This window comes from Ascidiella aspersa, chromosome 8, assembly GCF_963924565.1.
Source record: "Ascidiella aspersa chromosome 8, kaAscAspe10.2, whole genome shotgun sequence".
Lineage (NCBI taxonomy): Eukaryota > Metazoa > Chordata > Ascidiacea > Phlebobranchia > Ascidiidae > Ascidiella > Ascidiella aspersa.
Window position 1 is genome coordinate 1,846,588 of NC_139454.1, and position 11,609 is coordinate 1,858,196.

Sequence of the window (11,609 nt, forward strand, 5' to 3'; positions counted from 1 at the left end):
CAAATCCGACCCGCGCGTCGCACCCAGAAAACGTTGCGTTTAAACGTGCTGGTAATTTTGCAACACTGACTATCCCACACGGATGTGCAATTGGTTTTTCTGAGGTTTATTTTACTTCTACGAACTTCTAACTTTATTTTAGCTCTTTTCGGATGTCGCAACGTTGTCCAACAAACTAATAGTGATTTCGAGCAGAGAATACATAAGTGAGGCATGTTTGTCCGAAAATATTGTATTTTTACCGAAAAATTTGTCAGTTACAATTTTTTAACGCATTCGAAACGTCATCCTGGGATCCGAAAATAATTTTCAAAGTAACGTTTGATGTGTCCTTAACCAATTATTGTGCTTTCCAAGGAAATACGTATCTGCTGTCAAACTTGAACGATGAGATCATGTGACTTATTCACGAAGACTTGCCTTAATATTTTACTTCAATGCTGGTCAAGTCCGGTCGAACCGTTGTGAATTTTTATCTTGACTTACTCATTAGATGAATGTTAATTAATCACGTGATACACTCACGAAATGATCATATGATACAGCGTTTAGGTAGAACGTCATAGTCATGAACGTATTATGGAAAAGAGGTAAATAAAAACGTCATTTCTTGTTTCACTGTCGGTTTGTCGCTGGTTTACACCCGGTTACTAATTGAACTTATAGAGGCAGAACAGCTTTATTCAACAAGAGAAGAATACTACAGTTAAGTAAATAGCATCGTCAGTTCTGCTAAGATTTTGCAAATGCAACGAAACACAAAAAATATATATAAATAAGTCTAAAAAGCCAAGTACAGAATTACAATACAGTTCAGTCGAGGTATAAACCAATACTAACGTTAAAATAGCAAAATAAAGAGCTGCAATAATAAAAGGAATCACCATGCCTGAAGCAAAACACCGCCAAGAAAACGCAAAGAAATTCTGAGGTCGCGCAAAAAGTACGTTAAGCAAAAGAGATAAAAAAGGAAAAAGGAAAACAAAATGGATGTACCACTGCTAGGTTTTAGCCAGATTGAAAGTCACAATACAAAAATTTACTGGGATAAATCAGGAATTAAAAATTAGTTGATTTGGCAAACATTTTGTGAAACCCTTTTTTAATTATACGAGTGGTGTGGAAGAAAAACACAAAATGTAGTAAATTACAAAGATATGCGTGACAAACTGGTCATTTAGCAAAACCACTAAAAACATAAACACAATCCCGAATAATTCATGATTTGCACTTGTTGTATACCGACTGTCCCTTGAAATAAACTTGCTCAATCTTTAACAGCTTCTTTGCAAAGGAAAAGGATTTTTTCTCCCTCGCAGCTTTTTGTGAGAGAATGTGAACAAGACAAACAAGAGCAAAAAGCAATGCTTAGTTCAAAACTAGCGCTAACAACTGGCTTGTCTTGCTTGTTGTTTTCTGACAAGCAGTTTTAACTGCAGTTGCTAAACCACGAAAAATGCCCAAAACTGCAAATTTGTTAAACAAATTACCCATTCGTTCTAAAAGTTATACTAAACCATAATTTGTTAAATAGTTGTGTCTAGTTTTACACCTCTGCGTAAGGCAGTGTGTTTTGCCTGAGCTTGATTTGTTTTTATTTAACAAAATAGCACTAAAATGTCGACAAGGAACGTTTAATTCACTGGTAAATAATAATGTTTCTTTCGGGTTACATATGGCCAAACCTGTTGTTTCCAACAATTTGTTTTTGACATTTCTAAATAAGCATGGATATTTTAATCGTAAATGTTGGCCGTTTCAAATATTGTTTCAACCCACTACAAGTTATGCACATACGCCTTTACCTAATATTAAAATACATTAGGGCAGTGGTTTTCAACCTTTAAAATTTCCATCCGCGCGAAACAAGCTCAGTAAGTTTGCAACCTTTAGTTTTATTTGTGAAATACCCATGAAAGGGTTTGTGTATTAAAACCATGAGCCCAAGCCTTGACCGATATAAAATAAATGGCTTAAGCTGCAATTAACCACTGTGAGACTATATTCCTGTACCTGTAACGCATTAGTGGGCGCACCAGCTTATTTAATTACTGTAATACACATAATGATAAATAATAATATGCACCATTTTCATCAGCACATTTTTCCGCACGACGTTTGTCATCCGCATTACAATTTGTTTTCATCCACACAAGTGCGTACCATCCCACGGGTTGAAAAGCATTGCATTAGGGTATTGTACGGAGTCACTTTGTATAATAAATTCCTTTTCCCTTGGGATTTGCTTACTTGGTTCGTTTTATTAATAGCTATAGTTTAAACAACAGGTTTGAGTTTTTAACATTGAAAAACATGGGTGTTTTTTTTATTTAAAACCCTTCAGATTTAGCAAAAAAACGATGTTTGCTATTAAAAGCTTTCCTGCTATGGTTATACGATTATGTTATATGTATTTGTTGTACTGTGAAAGTACTTTTTTAGGTATTTTATTAACAGAATATACGCTGGCGACAAAACCAATTATTAATCATGATGATGTCTTCTTTCTGCCAGGTATATCTGGGCCCTTCAGGGCTAAACATCTGTAAAATATAGTTGAAAGTTTATAGAGAAGGCATACTGTTACTAACTTGTAACATGGCAATTAGTAGTTTGAAATATAGATCTATAAGGTCGTATTTTCAAACATTATTTTGTGATATATTTTAGTTTATAGGGTTTATGATGAACAAAAAGATTTCATTTTCTCGGAATGTATACATACCAAGTATAGGAAAAAGTTTTGTAACATTTGTGAATCGAATCTAAAAGTGCCATTAACATTGTGTTCGGTAAAAAGTTTGACATTACATTTATTCACAAACAAACAATATAAAGTAGTATTATCGTAATAATATTTACCTTCAGACTCTCTTTCATTCTCCTTGAAATTGGTCAAATGCCTCATAGCTGCCTAAAAATATCAAGAATTTTGTAAGTGACAATTGTTTTATACCTTTACCTAAATAGAAAGTAAAACTTATTTCTCCACATTGTTTAATTTTCTCGTTGAAAGAAGGCCATCCAAATCTTTGGTGTTATGATGATCCGTAAAACAGTTTTAAAAATAATTTTTTCAACGTTACCTATGTAACAGAATCGCTTTTTCTTTAGTAAAAAAAAAACAAGACTAAAATAGAGATGTAAATATTGAACAACCAATCACCTAATTGTAAGTAGTCATATAGTCATAACAATTAAATCGGGTATCTTGGCAACTTTTAAACTTTCATTGATTTAAACATCTTGCATAAAAAACAAGATGTAAGCCTGCTTAAACTTTTGGTTTGGTTTCTAAAAATCAAAATGTATGTTCTACTTACCCTCAGACCCGACGGTGGAGGAAACCTCGGCCAACGGTAAGCCTGGGCACTGTCAGGAATAATTTAGTGTTTTAAAAATAGTCGCATTAGTTATTATATAGCAAGTTGAAATATGTTTATTGTTTAGCTTATCATTTAAAAGGATGGTTTACATTAACTTTGTATGGTGGAGAATATTATTTTTTTGTACCACTTTTTATTATTAAATGCTTAAACCAAACTATAATCGACTTGTGTCCACATGAAAGTAGACTATTAGTTATCGTTAGTTTTTTCTCAACTATGCAATAGTTCCTTTAAAGTTTAAACCAACTTACCAGTTGAGACATGTTGCCTTGGATTCTACTGTGTTTGTAAACACCAGTAAAGTCATGCAAACAATTGCAACAAATATCAGTTTGTTCATTTTATTCTTTATAATTTTTGAGTACTCTAAACAGCTAACCACAATTAATTGGGGTCCTTTATTATTACAATTATTCGCTCTGGCACTGTTTAGGTGCGCTATATTTACTTATGGCCCAATATATTATAATTACAATTATTTAAACATTCTGCAAAATTAGAATTTCGCACTTCGCCCAACAAATATACAAAGTAAAAAAAAAACGATTTTGTCAGTTAGATCTGTCTTGTTGCTCCGTTTTAAATTCCAGACTGAACTTGAACTTACCGGGTCACTTGTCTTAAGTGCCAAATCGCGTGCGAAGATTCGACATTTGTTTGAGCAATGTTCTATAAATATTTCACGTGCGGAAAGAAGTATTTCAAATTAATACGTGCGTGACGAACCACCAGATAACAAAGCTGTATATTGAAGTTTTGGAGAAAATGTTTTGTATTTACTTCCACGGACTTCTCTCTTGAATCAAATCCGACCCGCGCGTCGCACCCAGAAAACATTGCGTTTAAACTTGCTGGTAATTTTGCAACACTGACCATCCCACACGGATGTGCAATTGGTTTTTCTGTATATTTTTATAAAACGAAAAAATAGATGCTTCTTTTACTTCTACACACTTCTAACTTTATTCTAGCTTTTCGGATGTCGCAACGTTGACCAACAAACTAATAGGGTTTTTAAGCAGAGAATACTTTAAAGATAAACATGTTTTAATTCATTAGAAACAATGTCGCCCTAGGATTCGAAAATGTTTTCTGAAGTGAAATGTATGACTGATGAGCCCTAAAACATTTCTTGTCCTTTTTAAGGAAATACGTATCTGTTGACAAACTTAAACGATGCGGGGTAAAGAAGTAATTGCGAAATGCATTTATTATTTTATTATCGATTTGTCGCTGAGCTTATAAAGGTAAAAATAAATAAACTCACATTTAGAAGAGCTTCGTATGGAAAATGTTTATTTGCCAAACTCTTACGACAGGCCAACCCGGTTTAACAAAAGGCAGACAATCCTACCTTTGCTCTGCTTCGCCCAAATCGTTCTGGTCTGTCAGATATCTTTGGAAAGGAAATGCTAGATAATAATTTAGAGAACACACAATAAGTCCTACAAATCAACATCACCTAAAGCAGAATTATATATAATACCATAATATTATGATCAACTATATTTAAAATGGACATTCTAGAAAGGCCTAAATCCCGCTCTCAATTTTTTTTGTTGCTTTGCCAGGCGAATCGATGACAAGTGCTTTATTTTATTTTATAGAGCCGTTGGTGTGTCACACATTTAAAAGAGTTCCGTACATTTGTTAACTAATCATACTTTAATTTTCGATGTGTCATCAGTGAGATCCCATTCGGGTGGTAAGGCAGCAATCATTTTAATAAAATATTTAAAATCGTCGTTATTTGGGTTAAAGTTGTATTTTATTGCCAATTTGTGATACTTAAGGTATTTACCCTCAGAATTGAGTGGTTTTGGTGTATTTTGCGTGTTAAGATCGCCGCTGTTTTGGCACAAGATTGTTTGCCCCTATTTGTAGTTTGTGTTAGTTTTGTGTTTAGGTATTAGGCGGGATTAGAAAATGGGTTTAGTGTTGAAATTATTAGGGCAGTTAGTGTACTTAGGGGTGGAATTTGGGGTAAGCTAAAATGTTGTATAGGCCTGATTCTGACCATTTAGGTTTTATTCCGATGGTTTTAAGACTTTAGACGGTACTACGACTATTAAGTATTCGTCCTATTTTGGTCTTATCCCGAACAGTGTTTTATTCTGACTATACGATTATGTAATATGTTTTTTGTACTCTGAAAGTATTTTTTGAGGTATTTTATTAACAGAATATATACACTCGCGACAAAACCGTTTATTAATAATGATGATCTCTTCTTACTGCTAGGTATAGCTTGGCTGACCATTCAGGATTATACATCTCTAAAATATACTTTTCAAGCGCAATTACCTGCGTGGACATAAAAAATCGAATTAGGTAAAATTTATTGTTACCGAACGTGTGCAACGTTCCAAGAAAGGACTAAAGTTAAAAACCTAATGCAGTATCTTTAACCACGCAATATTTGGCAGAGTTAGCAAAACATTGCGTTTATTGCAGCAGTTAAACAGTAAGTACTTTTTATTTTCAATGTGTATTTTTCTCACGTTTGACGCAGTTCAGCACTGGGATTACATATTTACTTAAATATGACGTTGTCAAGCAAAGCTAAACAATTGCTGCTACAACCTAAAGTTAAACGTCCAGGACAGTGGTTCTTAACCTTTTTTCAGCCGCGCCCCCTTTGGTAATTTCCTCATGCCTTGCGCCCCCCTATGAAAATATTTCGACATTTTGCAATTAAATATCACTGAGAAAACAGGAAAGCAATTAAATATCATTAAGAAAACAGGAAAGTAGCGTGTCGTTGGTCGCGCGAAGCGCGATAAATTTTGAGTTTTATTTGGTCGAATTGGCTAAACTGCAACCGAAGAGGCGTTTCGCATTGGGCACACAAAAAATTGCGCGAGCTCGACACATTGATTTTATCGAACTGATTTTGACGAACGTGTTGCGAGGGCATTTACTCCACAGTTGTAAGAGTTGTATGATGTCGAGCGCAAAAAATCTCAAGCGCAAATATTAAACATTGCGTTATCGTGTTTCAAAAGATGTAACGACACACAATACAACGGCAATATTGCAAAAACAATATAGTTTCGCGCAAAAAAATTTCGACTCCCCCTGTTGCTATAGCCTGTTATCATATATAAAATATGGATGAAAAATAGTCCGAAAGGGCGATAGCTTTTATCGTATATCTATAAGTTAATCTAATAGGGCGGTGATACCGTGGATTTTCTAAAAAGAAATGAGAAGATTCGCGCGCAGCGCGAAGAATTTTTGCAGTTTTAATGTTAAATTTGTCAAAAAACAGAGTTTGTATGTAGGAGTTATGCCTAACCCAAACGAAACCATTAAAATCACTGCAAAAAGTTAAAATATTGAAGTCGAGCTCGCGCCCCCTTAGAATTGCTTGGCGCCCCCCCTAAGAACCGCTGGTCTAGGAGTTATTCTCAACTGACAAATGTCGCCCTAACCGAGTATAAAGTACGCAACATTTTGACTGAGATTGCAAAATAACGTGTTTATTGCAGCATCAGACAACGATGTTTTGCACATGATCAGATATCACGTAATTCCATTTGCAAATGTTAATTGTAATGGATTCCGTGCATGGGTAACGAATTCCCTGCTGTGGCATGAGCAATTAAATCATTTCCTTCGCAAATGTTTCTTACCTCAAACTAGGATTTTGAAAGTCGCATTGTCAATCACTTTATGCCTATGTAAATTATGCTAAATTTGAAAAATAAGTTTTACGCTGCATTGTATTTTGTTCGCATTGGACCGCAGAAGGACTAGCGAGAAACTAGCCTACAGTGAGGTTCGAACTCACGACCTCTACCACACCCTGACTGACTGATCGTCGCTCCAACTGAGCTAACAAGGCTTAAAGGAAGCAAAAAAGCTTTCATGTACATGATTGGTTGTATTTTATAAGTGAAACATGCGCCTTTCTAACATTCAAAATGTTACATTGATATATATGATCAGATACTTCATGTAATTTATATGATTTAATAACAAATGTTTATGTTACAAACATACTGATGTGGAACGAATATTGCCTCTCGAACGACTGTTGATGATCAATCTGTCAAATAATGAATGATTAGTTTAACCGACATTAAATAACATTTACACATAGTTGACTTAAAACCAATATGCACAATGTATTAGTAAGCCACAGTATGAAAGACCCATTGGCCAACGACAAATGCTAACAGCAACGTAAGAAGACAATCAAATAAATTTACATATCTCGTGATTGCAAACATTAAGCACAGAAATCTTTTGTAGACAAGAATTTATTTATTCCTTGATTACAAACAACGTAACTTGAAAATGCATTACGACATGTGCTTGCAACTTTCTTAAAATATGCATTAGGGACATACCTTCAAGTTCTTTAAAAAAAACGGTATAGTTTAAAGTTTTAAACTTAACACTTCGTTATCTTATACATTACTTTTAACAGTATTTACCAGTTGTTGAGAACTGGTGGTGGCCAGTTTCTCCTTTTATTTACAAGTCCAACGATTTCCTACAAACAAGTAGGCTAAAACAGTTAAAGCAACAAATTGATCAGTAAATTGTTATTCAATAAAACTGACTAGTCCATATCAAAAACATTATTTTTGCTATAAAACTTTGAGTGTATTCGAAAATTGGTATTTCTAATACGTTGGGAGGGCAAATAGTGTTGACAGCTCATATCCGGAGATTAGAAATCATGAAATGTTGAGTATCATTGCTATACAGTATCCGGAACTGAATATTTGCTGCAGCCCGTTCAATTGGTAAGCTAAAGCAGAGGAACAATACAGACTAAATGCGTTAAGGTTTTCGCGATGATGCTCTGAAAACGTGAAAATATATGTTTGCAAACGAAATATGCCCACAGTAGAACGCAAAAAGCTTTAGAAAGCTGTATTTATCTCGCTAATGTTGTTTATTTTAAACGACTTGGTCAAAAAGTTAAGATAACGTTTAAACTGATAAAAAGAGCAAATAAACGTTTTGTAAATATTTTTGCTTGCCTTTGTGTTTTTCTTACACTAATAAATTATGATTTTACTGCTTTGAGGTTTCAATCAACAAATTACTGCATATATATACTTACCCTCAAGCAATATGGCGGTGTACAGCCAGATATTTTGTCAGCTTGTCCACTAAACTGATGTATGCTAAATAAAACTGATCAAAACATCCCAAAGAAGTTAGAAGAAGTTGTAAAACTGCGAAACAGCAATATCAAGCAGTGTAAGCACTTTAAACTTACCAGTTGAGACAAAATGCTTTCGACGTTGCTGTATCGGTGAAAACTAGCAGAACCACGCAAGCCATTGCAACGTATATCAGTTTATTCATTTTTGATATAAATAACTGTAACCATTTAACAACAACTTTACCTTAAGAAAAGCTAATCAATGTTTAAAGGCAATATTAATTGCTGCAGTCAATTTGCCACTTTGCTGATTAAATACAAAATACCATATATTTGTTACAATGTGCTGATTTGTGAAATACTCTTAAATCAGCGAGTAGCACATAAATTTGTCAAAACAAATGATTCAAAAATACTTGAATGTTTTAGATAGACCTATTAAAACACTGAAAGAGATTTTTTCTGTTTTCAACAAAATAATTTCCTATTTTCCTTAACTTGCAAAACATCAGTTTTAAATTGTTTGATCAATTTTCAGAAAAGTATTCGGAATTGAACCTACAAGCTGACACTGACCCTTCAAAAAGTTGTCCGTGGCCTAATGCATACCGAAGCGAAGTTTAGCACACCCTCGAACATTTTGTTCCATTTGCAAAATGAAATTATTTTCGTGCGTAGGGAATGAAGTTTTTTCATTCTGCATCAGCAATTAAATCATTTCCTTCGCGTGTGTTTGTTACGTCACATAACGACTTTCTTGGTTGAACGCGAAACGAACAAAAACGAACTCTTTCTTTATTCTTTGTGCAGTAAGAATATCTAAGCCCCTACAGAAGTATATTTCACTTGTGTACGTTTTGAAAATCTCTTTATTCCTTTTCAACATCGAACAAATGAACAAAGAATTATTGAAAACGTCAAATTACTATTAAATTTGCTAATTTTCGCAATAGCCAGTTATAAGGTATATAGCTTATTCATTTTAAATGCAACAAAAATTTGAATAACGTAGCATTGAATATCAAACAAGGCGGATGTTTTTGACTGATTGGTCACTCCTGGTATACGATGCTCCCAATGGATATGAATATTTCAATTATAAGGTTTAAAAAATAAAATATTATAATTATAACGTTTTAAAACGCTTAGGCCTACTGGCGAAATATTTATACGCTTTGCTATGATCGTGATATATTAAGGTTAAACGGTTAAAGCTAAAGCAGCGCTTCTTAACCGGAATATCATTGGCTGTAGGTTGTCCCAGTCGCATTTTTTCTGAAAAAAGCACAAATAAAAAGTGCAGTGATATCGCAACATACATGTGAATATGATTGGTTAGAGTTATTAAATGATCTTACTTGGTGTCAATATCGACGCCAAATAAATAGGGCCTACTCACAATTGGGTTATTATTTGCCATGCCTAGTGTGACCCTTATCAGGGTAGGCCTAGCAGAAGTGGAACAAGGCTACATAATTTTAAATTCGGACATCGAGCCGAAATATTGTGCTATGATTCTGGACTTGCGCACGTCAATGCAATTTCGTATTTTTTAGGCGGCCGAAACTTTTCCAGCAAAATTACCCCCAAAGAATCGAATCTGTAAAGAAAGCCTAATGCACTAGGCAAGGGTTTCTCAACCGTGGCCCTCGGCCCCCCTGGGGGGCCACGGAGCGGCCATTGGGGGGCCACGGGTATAACTCTCTAGTTAGATATTGCGAAAATTTTTAACATTCACCGGTTTATGCAGCTTATTTGTCACAGCTTACAAGTAATAGTATCGCATTAATAAAACAAAATCAAGAAATCATCTTGACGAATGTAGTGACATAGCTTGGCTCAGTACAAAACAGAGCCGAATATAAAAAATACCTTAGCTTAGATGCGTCGAAGAACAAGATTTGTAATGACTAACTAAGTTAATTTAAAATGAAATAACTTATTTGTACAATTTCAAAAGTAAGTGCATTTATTCGTTGATTATTGGCTGTATTTGGTAATAACATAAAAAAGTAAAACGTGAACATACGTTAAACACAATGCTTGGAAAAGTGAAAATACGTTAAACACATCGCTAGGTATTTTTTAAGCAGGGGGGCCACGAGGGTCGAGAGCCTTTCAAAGGAGGCCACGAAGCATAAAAGGTTGAGAACCACTGCACTTGGCACTCATACTTTTTTGGCAATAGTGTAAGGGTAAGCAAAGACTTGACCGAAGTTTCTGTGCTGCCAACTATAATGACAAATATAGGATAGGGTAGGTTAAGAGTTCCGCTAAACGTCGCACCATGCATATAGGTATAGGTGTTTCTCTTTTCTATTGGGGTTGGCTCTTTCTTGCGGTGTGTTCATCATTAAGGTAGACCCAGCACAAGGGCAACTACACAATTCTAAATTCGGGCAAAAAGCCAAAATATTGTGGTAGGATTCTTGACTTGCGCTCGTCAAAATATGGGTTAACACTTAGATTAAACAATATAAAGTTGTATTTAAATTTAGAAATAATAAAAGTGAAATCTGTGTCGGAAGACACGCCTCAGTGGGTTTGTGGTCATCCATCCGTACTAGCACGTGTTTTTGTTTTTAGATTTGGGGAAATCTTACGCAAACTTTTCTTATTTAGATTTTTTGCAACTAAATTTATGAGCACGTTTCTGATATTTAAAACTTATTGTTTACTGACAGATAAATATGGCCTAATAGATTGTACTTAGTCGTGTTTTCCATTCCGGCGAAGTTACTGTTAAAGATTTTTTGAAAACCTAAAACTGTTTGTCACTTTGTCTTTAAATCTTGTCTTCACAGTAATAGAACAATGTGGGGCGCTCTTTCACTTATGTACGTGAAAAGTTATGCAAAAAACAAGACAAAAAAAGACCGCATACCACAACGCATATTGTTTGGGTTAGGGTGCGGGTTAGCGTTTGGGTGAGGGTGGGTCAAGTAATATAATGTTTATTATTAATAATAACTTGACCCACCCTCACCCAAATGCTAACCCAAACAATATGCGTTGCGGTATGCGGTATTTGAAGAAAGTTTTTTTTTATTAATTTTGAGGAACATATAAATATCATTTTATATTGTTTCAGAATC

The 11,609-nt window shown here is 34.6% G+C and overlaps 1 long non-coding RNA gene across 1 annotated transcript; it reads right to left on the reverse strand.

The window, feature by feature from the left end:
* Nucleotides 1–921: 921 nt before the first annotated feature.
* On the reverse strand, nt 922–3,954 carry LOC146134810 (uncharacterized). Its single transcript, XR_014501580.1, has 4 exons — nt 3,641–3,954; nt 3,324–3,372; nt 2,863–2,914; nt 922–2,543 (listed from the first exon to the last, which is right to left on the reverse strand). It is a non-coding gene; the product is annotated as an uncharacterized LOC146134810 (long non-coding RNA).
* Nucleotides 3,955–11,609: the final 7,655 nt, after the last annotated feature.